The following is a 16172-nucleotide window of genomic DNA, read 5'->3' as shown; positions in this document are numbered from 1 at the left end:
TCCTGGTCAGGTCCAGGGGCTTGCAAGGACAGGGTCTGGGAGTCCAGAGAGACAACCGCTGCCCCACATGCAGAAATCAACTCCGCCAATCCAGCCACCCACCTTAAGAAGCTCTGAGCAGCTGTTTTCCTCAACCAGGTCACTAGAGGCAGTGGTTGGGTTCATTGCAATCAGTGAACCTGGGCTCCAACCCCATCTCCAATATAGCATTTTGATGAAATTCACACTTTGGGTGTGAGGATTAGTTTGATGTGCCACTGCACTGGCGCCAAATGGATGATTTTTTAAAATGTAAACAGTGCTGTCATTCCTAAGCCTTGACACTCCAACCCCTTGCTCCCCAACAATAGTCTCTAGCAGTCAGCAGATAGAAAGCCCTCCCAGATAAGCCATCAGGAACCCCCAAGAAGGCCACCTGTCCCATGGTTCTCATGGTCCTACAACCCAGGCCAAGTGGGCCCGTGGGGTTGATCCAGGGCTAGGACGGGCAGTCATATCCAGTCCCGGGCTTAGGGCTGACACAGCCAGGACCCTGGCTGCACCTCTGTGTTTGTGCATTACACTTGGGGCAGCCTGTTCCTGTAAAGGCTTGGTGCTAGATGCAGATAGTGCTAACTTATTCACTAGCACCAGGCTTTCTTTACACAAAGCCCTGGGCCACTGGGGAGGTGGCCCTATGGCCGAATGAGCAAATGCTTCACAGTCAGATTCAGATCCACGGTAGGCAGCTGCCTGGCTTGGGCGCTTCAAGAGAGACAGACAGGAAGAGCCCTGATCTATGCTATTTCACTCTCCACATGCTTGTCTGACCCCAGTCTCCTTGTCCCTAAAAGGTCGTTTATGCCTTTGGCATAAACTGGTGTAAGGTTAGTAACAAATATAAGGGATCTTTAGAAAGTTCATGGAAAGGGCCTCCATGGTGGCTCAAAAGGCTAATCTTCCACCTTGTAATGCTGGCATTCCATATGGGTGCCAGTTCTAGTCCCAGCCGCTCCACTTTCTATCCAGCTCCCTGCTTATAACTTGGGAAAGCAGCAGAGGAAGGCTCATGTCCTTGGGCTCCTGCACCAACATATGAGATCTGGAAGAGGCTCCAGGCTCCTAGCTCTTGGCTTTGGATCAACTCAGCTCCAGCCATTGTGGCCATCTGGGAAGTGAACCAAAGAATGGAAAACCTTTCTTTCTAACTCTTTTTCTCTCTTTAAATCTGCCTTCCCAATAAGAATAAATAAATCTTTAAAAAACAGTTCGTGGAAAATGTTTTTGAAAAAACCTATGCAAGGATTTCAAAGGATGTTTTTTGGAAAAAATCTTTTAATTGCATTGCTCTGCAAGCCTCTTTATCTTAATTAATTAGTTAATTAGTTTGAGAAGCAGGGACAGAGAATCTCTCATCTACTAGTTCACTCATCAAATGCCTACATGGGCTAGGGTGGTCCAGGGCCACAAATTCAGGAGTGGGGAGTGAAATCCACACATCCCACGTGGGTGGCAGGAGCCCAGTTACTTGAGTCAGCATGGCTGTCTCCCAGGGTCTACATCAGCAGGAAGCTGGAATGGGAGCTGGTGCTGGGAAAAAGAACACAGGTACTCCAGTGTGGGACTGCATGTTTACTAGTATCTTAACCACTAAGCGTAACACCCAACCCAGGGCCAGTGTTGTGGCACAGGGGATTAAGCTGCCACCCACAATGGCAATATCCCATATGGGCCCTGATGCATCTCCTGGCTGCTCTACTTCAGACCCAGCTCCCTGCTAATGCACCTGCAAAAAGCAGCAGAGGATGGCTCAGGTGTTTGTGCCCATGCAACCATGTGGGAGACCCTGGTTGTTATTTAGGAAGTTAGCAGTGAGGAAAAATAGAAATCAAACTGGAGGAATCACAATTCCAGACCTCAAGACATACTACGGAGCAGTGGTTATCAAAACAGTCTGGTACTGGTACAGAAACAGAGAAGATAGTGGAACTGAATAGAAACACCAGAAGGGAATCCACACATGTATAGTCAACTGATTTTTGACAAGAAAACTGAAAACAATCCAGGTAAAAAACCTGGTCTATTCAACAAATGCTGTTGGGATAACTGGATAGCAGCCTGCAGAATAAAGAAGCAAGACCAGCACCTGTCACAATATACAAAAATCAGCTCTAACTGGCTCAAGGACCTAAATCTACACCCAGAAACCATCAAACTATTAAAGGAAAACATAGGAAACACACTCCAAGATATAGGAACAGGGAAAGACTTCTTAGAAAAGACGCCTAAAGCAAAGGCAATCAAATCCAAAATGAACAAATGGGACTACATCAAACTAAAAAGCTTCTGTACAGCAAACAATTAACAAAGTGAAGAAGCAACCAACAGAATGGGAGAAAAATTTTGCATACTACACAAGTGATAGGGGACTAATATCCAGGATCTACAAAGAGCTTCAGAAACCCAGGGACAGCAAAAAAAAAAAAAAAACCTATAACAAAATGGGCAAAAGAAATGAACAGACATTTCTCAAAAGAACAGGTTCAAAAGGTGAACAGACATATGAAAAGATGCTCAGGCTCCCTAGCCATCAGAGAGATACAAATGAAAACCACCTTGAGGTACCACCTAACCCCAGTGAGACTGGCCTACATTCAGAACTTGAATAACAACATCTGCTGGCGTGGATGTGGGGAGAAAGGCACCCTCCTTCACTGCTGGTGGGAGTGTAGGCTAGTACAACCACTGTGGAAATCAGTAGGGAGAGTGCTTGGAAAATTGCAAATAAACCTGGCATATGACCCAGCTATCCCGCTCCTAGGAATATACCCAAAAGGAGTGAAATCTGCATGTGAGAAGGGGATCTGTAATCCTATATCTACAGCAGCACAATCTACAATAGCAAAGACATGGAAACAAACCAGATGTGCGTCCAAGGAAGAGTGGTTAAAGAAACTGTGGTACATCTACTCCATGGAATATTATTCAGCTATTAAGAAGAATGAAATTATTCTATTTAAAACCAGGTGGTCCCAACTAGAAACCATTATGCTCAGTGAAATGAGTCAATCACAAAAGAACAAATACCATATATTCTCTCTCATATAAGGAAGCCAACATGGAAAGTGTAACTCCAACAGTCCAATCTATGCTGTTTTTTTGATTGTCTGTTTGCTTTTTTGGCTGTATCCCATGTGTTTTGATGTTTTTACCTCAATTTGATTGCTTCCAAATAATCTCTTTTCCCTAGTGGAATTTATCACATGCTCATGAAGCATACGATGGCATCATTTTTCCCAAGAGATTTCTGTGTTTCCTTTTTGTCACGCATGTTTTGGTTACTCACTGGCGCGTTGTTTTTTCAGGGTGCTATAATTTGCTGTTGATGTTGTTGTTGTTGTTGTTGTTGTTGTTACTGACGTGGCTGTTATGAAATGATGTCAATCCAAAAAACAGTAATATTATTTCAACCCCAAACAGCCTGTATCTCATGCAATAAGATATCATGCAGTAACCAATGAACCAACAATCGATATGAGTCAGATTGCTTATGATCTACATCAAAGAATTGTAAAACCTAATATACTTGTAAGGCCCTATGCTACTTGGAAATGGGGAGGGAGAGCAGATAAATCTTACATCACCCTAGAAGGTGTGAGGAAGACGGGAAGTATAACCTATTAGGATCATAACGGTAACTCATAGACAACAAACTCGAATCAGCATTAGACAATAGCAAAACTACAAAGGCATATGGGGGAAATCAGGAGCAATCCTAACAACCTCTTAACAGGAGGTCATATGCATAGAGCCGGGGGGGGGGTGACCCCAGAGTGGAGCAGGCGGACAGGAGGAGGCTTGTATCCCAACCCTGAAGACTCCCAGATCCTCACCAAGGACTATCAGTATGAGCACCGAGGACCACATCCCAACTGCCAAGGAGACCACGGGGAAATGGAGTGCCCCGCCATTTGGGTCTACCACACGGGATGGAAGAAGCCCAAATCCTGCCTTGCAGGATCCAAGGTCATCGGAACGACAACCAGGAGCACTGAGCGGTCCACAGAAACAGAAGAACAGTAAATTTCCTTCGGGACTAGGGAGAGGAGCTTTCTCTGGTCCTTGCCTGGTTCCGACTTTGGGTCCCCACCCTCTCTCATAACGACCATCAGGATCGCTCAAAACAAACAAACAAACAAACAAACAACTAGAATAGATAGACAGAAAACAACAAGGAAAGCTTAGAAACAGACAGGAAACGGTCAGTGGGGATGCACTTATAACTCACTGGGTGGGACACAAAGATTAGTCACTCCAGGCCCGGCAGCGTGGCCTAGCGGCTAAAGTCCTCGCCTTGAACGCCCCGGGATCCCATATGGACGCCGGTTCTAATCCCGGCAGCTCCACTTCCCATCCAGCTCTCTGCTTGTGGCCTGGGAAAGCAGGAGAGGACGGCCCAATGCATTGGGACCCTGCACCTGCGTGGGAGACCTGGAAGAGGTTCCTGGTTCCCGGCTTCGGATCGGCACAGCACCGGCCGTTGCGGCTCACTTGGGGAGTGAATCATCGCACGGAAGATCTTCCTCTCTGTCTCTCCTCCTCTCTGTATATCTGACTTTGTAATAAAATAAATAAATCTTTAAAAAAAAAAAAAGATTAGTCACTCCTCACTGGGGTATTGAAGATTTCTCTGCACACCCCTCCTAAAACTGTTCAGCAAAACTGTTGCCATATGTCTTGTTAGAGTTACAGAGTTAGACTACCTGAAAAACAGCCAGGTTCAGCAAAATCATGCTTCAATGCTATGAACTGCTAAATACTAAAATTAAAATAGACATGAGACAGCTGAATAGTAATCTATAGCCATTTTAAGGTGTGCAGAACCCGGTTGTATATAAACTAATAATTGAAATGTCAATGTAGAAGTCACAGGATGTGGTTCAGAACTTGCATCCTTTATTTTTTTTTTCTCTTTTAACATATTGGTTACTCAATACCATGTCAACCAATGCCATAACGTTATAAATTGTTACTGATATAATGTCGGGGCTTTTAATTTTTTAATTGATCAGGATGATACTCTGCCAGCTCTACCTTCAGACCAGAGATGGTCTCCCCAAGAAACCGTTGAACTTATCTGGACAATAGGATGCTGGACTTTATGCTTGGTAGATACTTGCAATGAAAGAATTTCAACTGAATTTGAACTGTGGTAATGCAACAAGGTGGAGGAATCCACCATGGCAGGCGGTTTGGGGAGGGGTGGGGGGGAATACCACTGCCTATAAAGCTGTCACATAATGCAATGTAATCAATAAAAAAAAAAAGGAAGTTAGCAGTGAGATCCTTGCTGTCATTTTGGGAGTTAACAGTGAATGGAGGATCTCTCTTTCTCGCTCTCGCTCTTGCTCTTGCTCTCTTGTTCTCTCACTCTCTCTCATTCTCTCTCATTCTCCTCTCTCCCTTTTGGCTATCTCACTGTACAGGAAGAAGGCCACAGTAAATGTTTCTCTGTGTGTTTGTACAGATGTTTTTATACATGCCTTTGTGTGCGTGATGCGTTCACACATTGACAAGAGAGCATATCAGCCAGTCAGCTGGTGCAAAAGGAAAGCAGCCAGTGACTGCCCAGGGACAGTTTCCTTCTCCTGGATTCCATCCATCCCACCCCTAAACAACTGACTTGTTAGTTAGACACCAACACATTGCACAATCATGTCTTATCAGAGGTTGGTGAACTTCTACCCCCGAGTGAGTTAATGTCGTCGTCTCTGCTTTCCACTTTCATGCCACAGAGTCAATATTTACCGGCTGGGTTGCTAACACAGGCACTGGGCCCAGACACAGTGCCAGGCCACCTTGTCCACAGGAGGTAGCGGCAGTCTCAGTGGCACCCACAGGTTTTTCTGGGCCACAGGCCACAGCACCAAGGGCCCCAGTGCCACAGCTCTCACAGACCAGGCAGCCTCTGGTCCAGCAAGGATGTTCCATGCCACCAACAAAGTTTCAGAATTAGAACATGCTGGAAGACACTGAAATGTCAGAGATGGGCAAACCAAGGCCCTAGTGATGGACAGGACTGGATCTATGCACATCTTGACCCCTTTGGTCACCAGTGCATTCTCTCTCTCTCTCTCTCTCTCTCTCTCTCTCTCTTTCTCTCTCTCTCTCTCTCGTGCTGTTTCTTTGAGACCATTCACCTGGAGAACTCCTGGGGGGTGACAGAACACAGAGGGCCAGGGCTCCTCTGAGATGGTCCATTCCTCAGAGCAGCTTTCCTCAGAGTGGCCTGGCTTCTTGTACTAATGATTAAGACACTACTACCATGGAATCATCTGCTCGCGCATCTCTCATTGGCGTCCATTCACTCATTTTTTCAAATGCCGATGTCTTATTAAGTACTAACTATGGGAAGTTGGTCATTATTACTGGCCTCACCAAAGCAGCACCACTCTGCCCCCTTCTCCTGAGAAGGGTTTGTAGTTATCAATTTTCTTGATGTTCCAAGGAAATCTGAGGCTTTTTCCTGTAAGAAAGGGAAGGTAGAAGAACCGCTTTTCGTGGTAGTCCTCTGACTGCAGACTTCCGAAAAGACAGAGCACCTCAAGTGTTAAAACGAATGAGTCTAAAGGGCATGGAGAGGTGACTTGGAATGACATCAAATGCCTGTAGTGTTTCTGTAGAGTAATGGAAAGAGCAAAAGACCTGGGATGAGGAGACATTCATTTAGGTTCCACTTCTACCACCAAAAATGTCCCAGGACCCAGAAAGGGCAAGCACCTTGCTCAAGGACACACAACAGAATAATCAACAGAGTGGGACTGGAAGCAAGTTTTTGACTCCAAGTCCACTGCTGAAGCCACACACAAGTGCTTCTACTGCTGTAAAACTGAAACGGTCCCAAGAAAGCCACAACCTTGATTGGAAACTTTCAAGCTAACATGACTTCCCTTCCTCCGCTTCCTCAGGCGGCAGCAGGTGCCAACCACAAGGGGAAAGCCCTGGCACCTCCTCTCCATGGCCAAAGGCCTCCAGCTGGCTTCACAGAACCAAGCTTAGGATCTTCCTGTGGAACCAGAAGCACATTGGGGACACAGGCCCTCGCCAGACAAAGGAAGATGCTGGGATGGGGAACGATCCTGGCACATAAGCATAATGCACATCTGCTAGAATGTGAAGCGGCTCTGTATACTTGGCTTGCCCCCTCCAGGCAAGGAAACAAAGACGGTCATGTGAGCAGGGCATCAGTGAAAATGTTGCTACTTGCAAGATGGCCCAAGTATCTGGGCCACTGTATCCACGTGGGCGACCTAGATGAAGCTCCTGGCACCTGGCTTCAGCTTGACTCAGTCCTGACCCTTGTAGCCTTTGGGGACGTGAACTAGCAGATGGAAGCTCTATCTATATCTATCTATCTCTCCCTCTGTAACTCTGCCTTTCAAATAAATAAAATAAATCTTTGCGGGGCAGGGGGAGGTTAAGAGTAGTTAGAATAAGACTACGAAAAGCTGGAAGGTCAGTCTGGGTGGTACAGCCAGCAAAACAGGTCTAGGTTAGTAGTTCCATTCTTCACTTTAATCTGCCAGCTACTTAGTCCCAGCTCTATGTACAAAGCTATAGAAGGAAGACGTGGCCCAGAATCCCTTAACCAACAGAGAAATTTGAGGTAGCAACAAAAAGGGATGGAAAACACAATAGAAACATACACTTGAAGGCATGAGAGTTTTATGATAATCATCCAAATGCTGTGATGACAAATGACTCTTTCCAAACCCCTTGGGCTGTCTGTGTCAGAATTTTTTGGGCAGAAGAGATGGGAGCGCCACTGCAAGCACCAGCGTGCAGACCTCACTGCAGCTCCCACTTTGCACTGCCATCCTAATTTACCAGTCCTTCCGCAAGGCTTGCCCAGAGTTTCCTCTTGAAAGGATACAAGACAATGAAGCCTCCCTCTTCCCCCTTCCCATTTTTCTTTCTTTTTTTTCTAAAGATTTATTTATTTTTATCACAAAGTTAGATATCCAGACATAGAGAGGAGGAGAGACAGAGAGGAAGATCTTCCTTCCGATGATTCACTCCCCAAGTGACCACAATGGCCGGTACTGCGCCGATCTGAAGCCGGGAACCAAGAACCTCTTCTGGGTATCCCACATGGGTTCAGGGTCCCAAGGCTTTGGGCCATCCTCGACTGCTTTCCCAGGCCACAAGCAGGGAGCTGGATGGGAAGTGGAGCTGCTGGGATTAGAATCAGCGCCCATATGGGATTCTGGCGCGTTCAAGGCGAGGATTTTAGACACTAAGCCATGCCGCCGGGCTCACCCCTTTCCCATTTTTCTAAAGATTTGTTAAGTTTATTTGAAAAGGAGAGAGAGAAAAAAGAAGAGAATCTTGTGTCCACTAGTTCACTACCCAAATGCCAGGATGGGGCCAAACTAAAGCCAGACACCAAAAACTTCATCCTGGAACTCCATTTAGATCTTTCATGGAACTCAAACTCCCATTTGAGATGCCAGCATCTCAGAGGCCAAAAGCAAGCCCTAAGCTTCTGGCAGCAACATGTCTGCACTTACCTCCCTCTTCTGTTTCCTTCCTCGAGCCCACCACAGCATCTCCTACCCGACATGTGGTAGGTGGGTTTTGTATAGAATTGTGACATTTTAGAGTTGAGATCATTAGTCCCACCCCTTAATTGTACAAAACAAAACAAAAAACACATAGTAAAGACCAGAAGAGAGGAACTTAAGGTCACAAAGGCAGAATGGAGACTCCAGAAGCCAAATTAAACTAGAAGTCATGCTTACATTACACGTGCACCTACCGTGCTCCCACAACTGTGGAAGGTACTGGGAATAAAGAGAATTTGGCCTCCTCTAGACACTAAGCTCAGAAAGCACACAGAACTGGGAGCCATGTTAGGGTAGATGCCTGTTGTCAAGGTGCAGTGAGCGAGGGTGGGAGCTCTCACAGGCAAAGTGACCACGGGGTATCTTCACTGTGTTGTGGTCATCCAGAGCAGGTGCAGCCAGTCTTGCCTGAAACAGTCAGTCTTGCCTGAAACAGTCAGGGCAGGCTTCCAGGAAGAAGTAGAACCTGAACCAGTATCGAGGCATGAATGAGACCAGATAAGCACAGGGACAACATGCCACCTGGCTCCTGGAGGGTAAGGAGGCCACTGGAAGGACTCTGTGATGTAAGAATGGGAGCTCCAGCCAGAAGCCACACAGGAATTAGCTTATAGGATCCCTAAATCTTCCGTGGCCACTCCACACCTTTCCATCCTATGCCTAAGCACCCAGCAAGAGGACAGGTCAATGGCTTTAGCCCCTAATGGGTGGAGCTTTCCCAGTCCTACCATCTCACAGGGTAGCTACCAGCCTATGACAGAGTCACTCTCCAGCTGGAGGACCATCTCCACTCTAATGGGGGGTCACCAACCAGCCCACAGGACAGGCACCTTAGGGTGTGAACAGAAAGAGAACTATTTAAGCAAGAAAGGAATGCTGAACTAAATGAATGAACCCACTATGTATGTCTCAAGGACCATTTTGAAGAACTGATATCAAGTCCAGGTGTACATTACACACCAACGGAGGCACCACCAAAAACACACATGTCAGTGCCTCACCCCAGACATCAACATGTGAATGCCCAGCATGCATGTCTATCTGTTAATTCCTGGGTCTGTTTGCTTGTTTTAAACTTCTCTGTGAAGCAGGTGTATTGCCCAGGATCCATTTCCATCACAATCTCCTGTTAATCCTTCAAGGGTTGAAACCTTGGCATCACAAGGTAAGACAGCACATTGTCCATTTCACAGATGAGGAAATCAAGGCTCAGACAGGTGAAGTGATTTGCCCAGGATCACACAGTCATGGGATCCAGGTTTGACACCTGAGGTAGAGAGACATATTTCTGTGTTGGAGAGAGGTGGTTCCATTGTAAGACACAAGGACCTATCCAGCAAGCAGCAGCACTAGGAACTGGGAAAGGTGGAAGTGGAGGACCTCAGGGCTTGGCAGTGCCTTCTGGCTGGCAAGGGAGCAGCCTTCTCGGAGACATGCATGGACCCCAGGAAAGATCCTGTATCTTGGTTCAGATGGAACATCAGGATTTCAAGGCCACCCAGAAAATAGGTGGAGCCATTTGGTGTGGAGAAGGGCTATACCATCTCTTCCTCCAAGAAATCTTTTCAAGATCACTGCTCGGTGGAGGAGTAGGTATTTGGTATGGCAGCTGAGATGCCACCAGGGATGCCTGCAATCCTCACTGCAGGGCCTCAGTGCAAATCCAAGCTCTGCTTCTGACTCTGGCTTCCTGCCAACATGCACCCAAGGAGGTAGCATGTGCTAGCTCAGGTGCACAGTTCCCCTCCCAGCCATCTGAGAGAGTCAGATGCAGTTCCAGGCCCCTGGCAGCAGCCTGGTCCAGCACAAGCTGTAGAGGGCACTTGGAAAGTGAACCACCAGATGGACGCTCTCTCATTGGCTGTGCGTATGTGTGTCTGTGCCTTTCATATAAATCAACTGCTGTAAATATTGTCATCTCAGCCTCTGTTTACAGAGCTCTGTAGCCACACTGCCTGATTCCCATTTGTTCTAGAGTGCCTGCTACTGAGAGGGAGGGACTGAGTCCTTGGGCCTCTGTTTCCTTAGCTGTCAAATGGGGCCAAGGCTTCCAAATGTCTTGCTTATACCACGTAGAATCTTACCATCAAGTGAGTCACATGAGAGAAATCAGTCAATTCTACTTCTCCCATCTCAGAATGAGTGGTGGGACCAGTGTTGTAGGGCAGCAAGTTAAGCCTCTGCTTGAAATTCTGGAGCCTGGTTCAAGACCAGGCTGCTCTACTTCTGATCCAGTTCCCTGCGAGTGTGCCTGTGAAGGCAGCAGAGGATGCCCGGGTGCTTCAGTTCCTGCCACCCACATGGGACAGGAGGATGGAGTATCTGGCTCCTGGTCCAGCTTGGCCCAGTGCTAGATAAGCTGGCACTATAGAACGAATGGGAATCAGGCAGTGTGGCTACAGAGCTCTGTAACCAGCAGATGGAAGATACCTCTCCTTCTTTCCCTCTCTTTCTCTGCCATTCTGCCTTTGAAATAAATAAATCATAAAAGGAAAAAAAAGAGAGGTTTATGGGGTCTTTGAGGATAATGTCAACAATTGTAGCTGGGTGAATGTAAGGCCACACCTCTAAATACCTGTGCAGGAATGGAAAACATGCTTTTAAAAATAATAATTAAAAGATTGTTTTGTTTGAAAGGCAAAGTTATACAGAAAGGGGAGAGACAGAGAGATCGTCCACTCGTTAGTTCACTCCCCAAATGGCCACAACGGCCATGCCTGGGCCTAGCTAAAGCCAAAAGCTCCTTCTAGATCTTACATGGCTGGCAGAGGCCCAAGCACATGGACCATTCTTCTGGGGGCATTTCCAAAGCTGCATTAGCAGGGAGCTGGATCAGAAGCTGAACCCATAGGACTCAAACCAGTGCCCATATAGGATGATGGCATTACAAAGGTAGTTTAATGTGCTGTGCCACAATGCCAGCCCCTGGGCTGTGGTTTCCTGTTCCTGGGTCTAGACAGTAGAGCAGAACTTGCAGGTTGACATTCTTAGGCTCTAAACATTTTCAGGATAGGAAGCCAACTTACAGAAGGGAAGTTCCAAAGGCAGCAACTATCAGTTTTAGGGAAGGTCCTGGAAGCTGCCAGTATATTCCATTTTAAAATTCCACACAATGGGGCCCAGCGCAATGGCCTAGCGGCTAAAGTCCTCACCTTGAATGCCCCAGGATCCCATATGGGCGCCGGCTCTAGTCCCGGCAGTCCCACTATCCATCCAGCTCCCTGCTTGTGGCCTGGGGAAGCAGTCGAGTACGGCCCAAAGCCTTGGGACCCTGCACCCGCGTGAGAGACCTGGAGGAAGTTCCTGGCTCTTGGCTTTGGATTGGCACTGCACTGGCTATTGCGGTCACTTGGAGAGTGAATCATCAGATGGAAGATCTTCCTCTCTGTCTCTCCTCCTCTCCGGATATCTGACTTTGCAATAAAAATAAATAAATCTTTAAAAAATTATATTTTCACACAGTGGGTCCAGCACGATAGCCTAGTGGCTAAAGTCCTTGCCTTGCACACACTGAGATTCCATATAGGTATTGGTTCTAATCCCGGAAGCCCTGCTTCCCATCCAACTCCCTGCCTGTGGCCTGGGAGAGCAGTCAAAGACGGTCCAAGGTCTAGGGACCCTGTACCCCACAGAGACCCAGAAGAAGCTCCTGGCTCCTGGCTTCGGGTAGGCTCAGCTCTGGTCATCGCAGCCACCTAGGGAGTGAACCAGTGGACACAAAATCTTCCTCTCTGTCTCTCCTTCTCTCTGTATATCTGACTTTCCAATAAAAAATTTAAAAAATAAGTCTTAAAGAAAATTTCTACACAGTAAAAATAGTAATGTTTAGATTACTAAAAACACATAAACAACAATGACAGAGTGTTGGCAAAGCCATGAGGAAATAAACGCATGTCAGTGAATGGTAAACTGGCTCTGTATTTCCACTGTCAGCTGAGAAGCATCAGTAATAACCTCTGACTGGCACACCACCTCGGGGACAACACAACAATGCAAAGGCGGGAAATTCAACAGGTATGATTACAGGAAAACAATTATTTTTAGCAGAAACAACAGGGGAAGACGAAGTAAATTGGAAATAGCTACGTAGTCAAATATTATGAAAATGTATATGGAACGCATGTATTTTTTTTTTACAAGATTAACTTATCTGAAAGCTGGAGTTATAAGAGAAATATGGAAAAAGAGAGATCTTGGCTGGTTCATTCTCTAAAAGGCCACAACGGCCGGCACTAGGCCAGGCAAAGCAAGGAGAGTTATCTAACTTACTGTGCGGGTGCAGGGTCCCAAGGCTTTGGCCCATCCTCTCTGCTTTCCCAGGCCACAAGCAAGGAGCAGGATGGGAAGTGGGGCTGCCGGGATTAGAACCAGTGCTCACAGAGGATGCTGGTTTGCCAAACGGCAGCTTTACGCACTACACCTCCATGCCAGCCCCAGGTGCACTTATTTTTATAAAGGCCAGTATTCTCCCAAATGTCAGTGTTGATGAAGTCAAGCAGACGCTGAGGAACTGTTGGAAATGAAAACAGACTAAAAGCAGTGACACCAAGATGTAACATGAGCTCCTGCGAGGCTCTTCCAAGTAGTCGGGAAAATTGCAGCCAAACCCCCCCGGGTGGGAATACCAGCTAAAGTGGGACAAACGTAAGACAGCTGAGAAGAAAATATACCAGTAAGAAATGCTGCACACTGCACTGTGATTATGTGCACGAATGTCCACATTTTTAGGGAATGCTATACACGAAGACACAATGAGGGATGAGGAAGTATGCCTGCAAGCCATTCTCAATGGTTTGAAAACAACAATAGGTACAGAGATGGGGATACATGGGTGAGGAGACACAGGGGGACTGAGAGGACAGTCGTTATATATCAGGGCCAGTGTGGTGGCTCAACAGCCTAGTCCTCCACCCTCTGGCACTGGCAACACATATAGGTGCCAGTTTGTGTCCCAGATGCTCCACTTCCCATCCACCTCCCTACTTGTGGCTTAGGAAAGCAGCAGAGGATGGCCTAAGCCCTGAGACCCTTGCACCCATATGGGAAACCTAGAGGAGGTCCCTGGCTCCTGGCTTTGAATCAGTTCAGCTCTAGCCATTGTCGCAATTTGGGGAGTGAATCAGTAGGTGGAAGATCTTTCTTTGTCTCTCCTTCTCTCTGTAAATCTATCTTCAAAATAAAAATAAATAAATCATTTTTTAAAAATCAGTTATCTGGATCAAAGGTATATAGGAGCTCTGTTATTCTTACAACTTCTTTATTACAATGATGTCAACATAAAAAATATAAGCATATGAACTCTGCATCATGGAAAGGCATAAAGGAAAGAAATTCAGTCAAAAAAAAAAAGACATGTTGTAGTTAAGCAAGTAAAGCTGCTGCTTGCAACGCCAGCATGCCCCATCGAATTGCTAGGTCAAGTCCCAGTTACTCCACTTCTGCCCAGCTTGTTCCTAATGTTCCTGAGAAGGTAGTACAAGATGGCCCAAGGGCTTGGGTCCATATCATGCATGTTGGCAATGTGGATGAAGCTCCTGGCTCCTGACTTTGACTTGGCCCAGACTTGACTGATAGACAATCAGGGAGTGAGCCAGCGAATGGATGGTATCTTTTTCTCTGTGTCATTTGCCTTTCAAATAAATAAACTTGTTTTTAAATTTTTATTTATTTTTACTAGAAAGGCAGATTTACAGAGAGAAGGAAAGACAGAAAGATCTTCCATCTAGTAGTTCACTCCCCAAGTGGCTACAACAGCTGGAGCCAAGCCTATCTGAAGAAGGATCCAGGAGCTTCTTTTGGGCCTCCCATGTGGTTGCAGGGTCCCAAGGCTTTGGGCCGTCCTCCACTGCTTTCCCAGGCCACAAACAAGGAGCTGGATGGGAAGTAAAGTAGCCGGTGCCCATATGGGATCCTGGTAGCTGCAAGATGAGGATTTAGCAACTAGGCTATCATGCCAGGCCCTTAAATGAATAAATCTTAAACACGCCTACACATCTTGGCCTAGCACTTAAGATGCCTGAATCCCATATCAGTATGTCTGCCTTCCATGCCCAACTGAAGCTCTCTGCTGGAATAAAGCAGGCGCTGAGTCAAGCTGTTGAACCACTTCTACGGGAGACCTAGGTGGAGTTCCAGGCTCCCAGCTCCAGTCTTGCCCAGTCTTGGCCATTTGCAGACATTTGAAATATGCACTAATGGATGGTTAATCTCTATCTCTTAAATAACAATAAGCACTTTATGTCCTGGCAATTAACACATGGAAAAGGAGGTAAATACGGTAGCTGCAAGTCTACAAAATCTCCCATTACCTCCACAGGAGTCCCCTCTGCTCTGCCAGTTTTCATGATGGACTCAAAGAGATCCACACTCCCGGGGAAGGCAAGCGTTTGGCCCCGAGTGCTGCACTGCCCCCTGAGCATGTGCAATGCAGCCACTTTGAGTGGCTTTGTGCTTTGTTTTCTTAACAAAGGGTGACGAAAGCGCCTCCCTCCCTCAGCCACGACTTCTGTCACCCAGGGCCCTCCATGGGTGGCTGTCTCGGGACAGCCCCATCCCTCCAGCCTCTCTCCAGGCTCTCGTATCTGAGCTTAGTCCCCCAGCTACTCATTCCTGTCACAGCCCTTTGCCCAAGTAGGTTACTGCCTAGCTCCAGGACTAGGCCACGAAGAGCTGCCCCGCTCATCCCAAACTCCCCCACAGATTTGGACGTTCCTCTATGGGCGTATGGCCTAGTCTACCTTCTCATTTCATTTGGCTTTGAGGGGAGTGCCCTTAGACCGCCAATTAAGTCCCAAGTCTCTTCCACCCATCATGGTGACTAACGCACAGTGAGTGCCTGAGACTTATGACTGTCAACATCACTGCCATCATAGAGGCCAGCATGAGTGACAGAACTGTACTATCCCGGGTTGTTTTGCATCTGTGTGGCTCACGGCTCCCTCCATCCTTCAGGACACCTGCCAAGGGCTTGTTGGGGGGGAGGGGCAGGGATTGGAGGGGAGAATGGAGATGGGGACATGGGATGCCAACACTCGCATCTCTGAAGTCTGGTTTGGGATGGGCAAGGTCAGAGATGATGGCAATGACCACTTCCTAGACCCTCAGTGTGGAGGGGGCTGGAAAGACAGAGAGAGAGAGAAAGAGAGACAGCTCCTGTTCACTGGTTCAGTACTCAAATGCCCCAGAAGCCAGGACTGGGTCAGGCTGAAGCAAGGAGCTGGACAGTCAATATGGTCTCCCACATGAGCAGCAAGGACCCGTGAAAGCACCTGAACCCTTCCAGGGTGCGCATGAGCAGGAAGCTGAATTCAGGAATGCAGCTGGGGCAGAAACCCAGGCACTCTGAGACTAATGCAGGCATCCCAAACAGAATCTTAACCAGCATACAAATGTCCACCCCTGGAAGTCATATTTGTGCTTTTGTTTCTTACTTTGTGCTTAGGAAATCCTGGGCAGTCAGACGCTAGGCCTATTGAAACTGGAGACTTGGCTAAGATCTTTTGCCTTATATTTAACTCAAAGCAGATTCCAGATAGTTCTGAAGGTAGCAGCATCTCTGCAACAGGGCAG

This window comes from Ochotona princeps, chromosome 6 (assembly GCF_030435755.1).
Source record: "Ochotona princeps isolate mOchPri1 chromosome 6, mOchPri1.hap1, whole genome shotgun sequence".
Lineage (NCBI taxonomy): Eukaryota > Metazoa > Chordata > Mammalia > Lagomorpha > Ochotonidae > Ochotona > Ochotona princeps.
The sequence above is the reverse complement of the archived record's forward strand: the minus strand, read 5'-3'. Positions refer to the sequence as shown.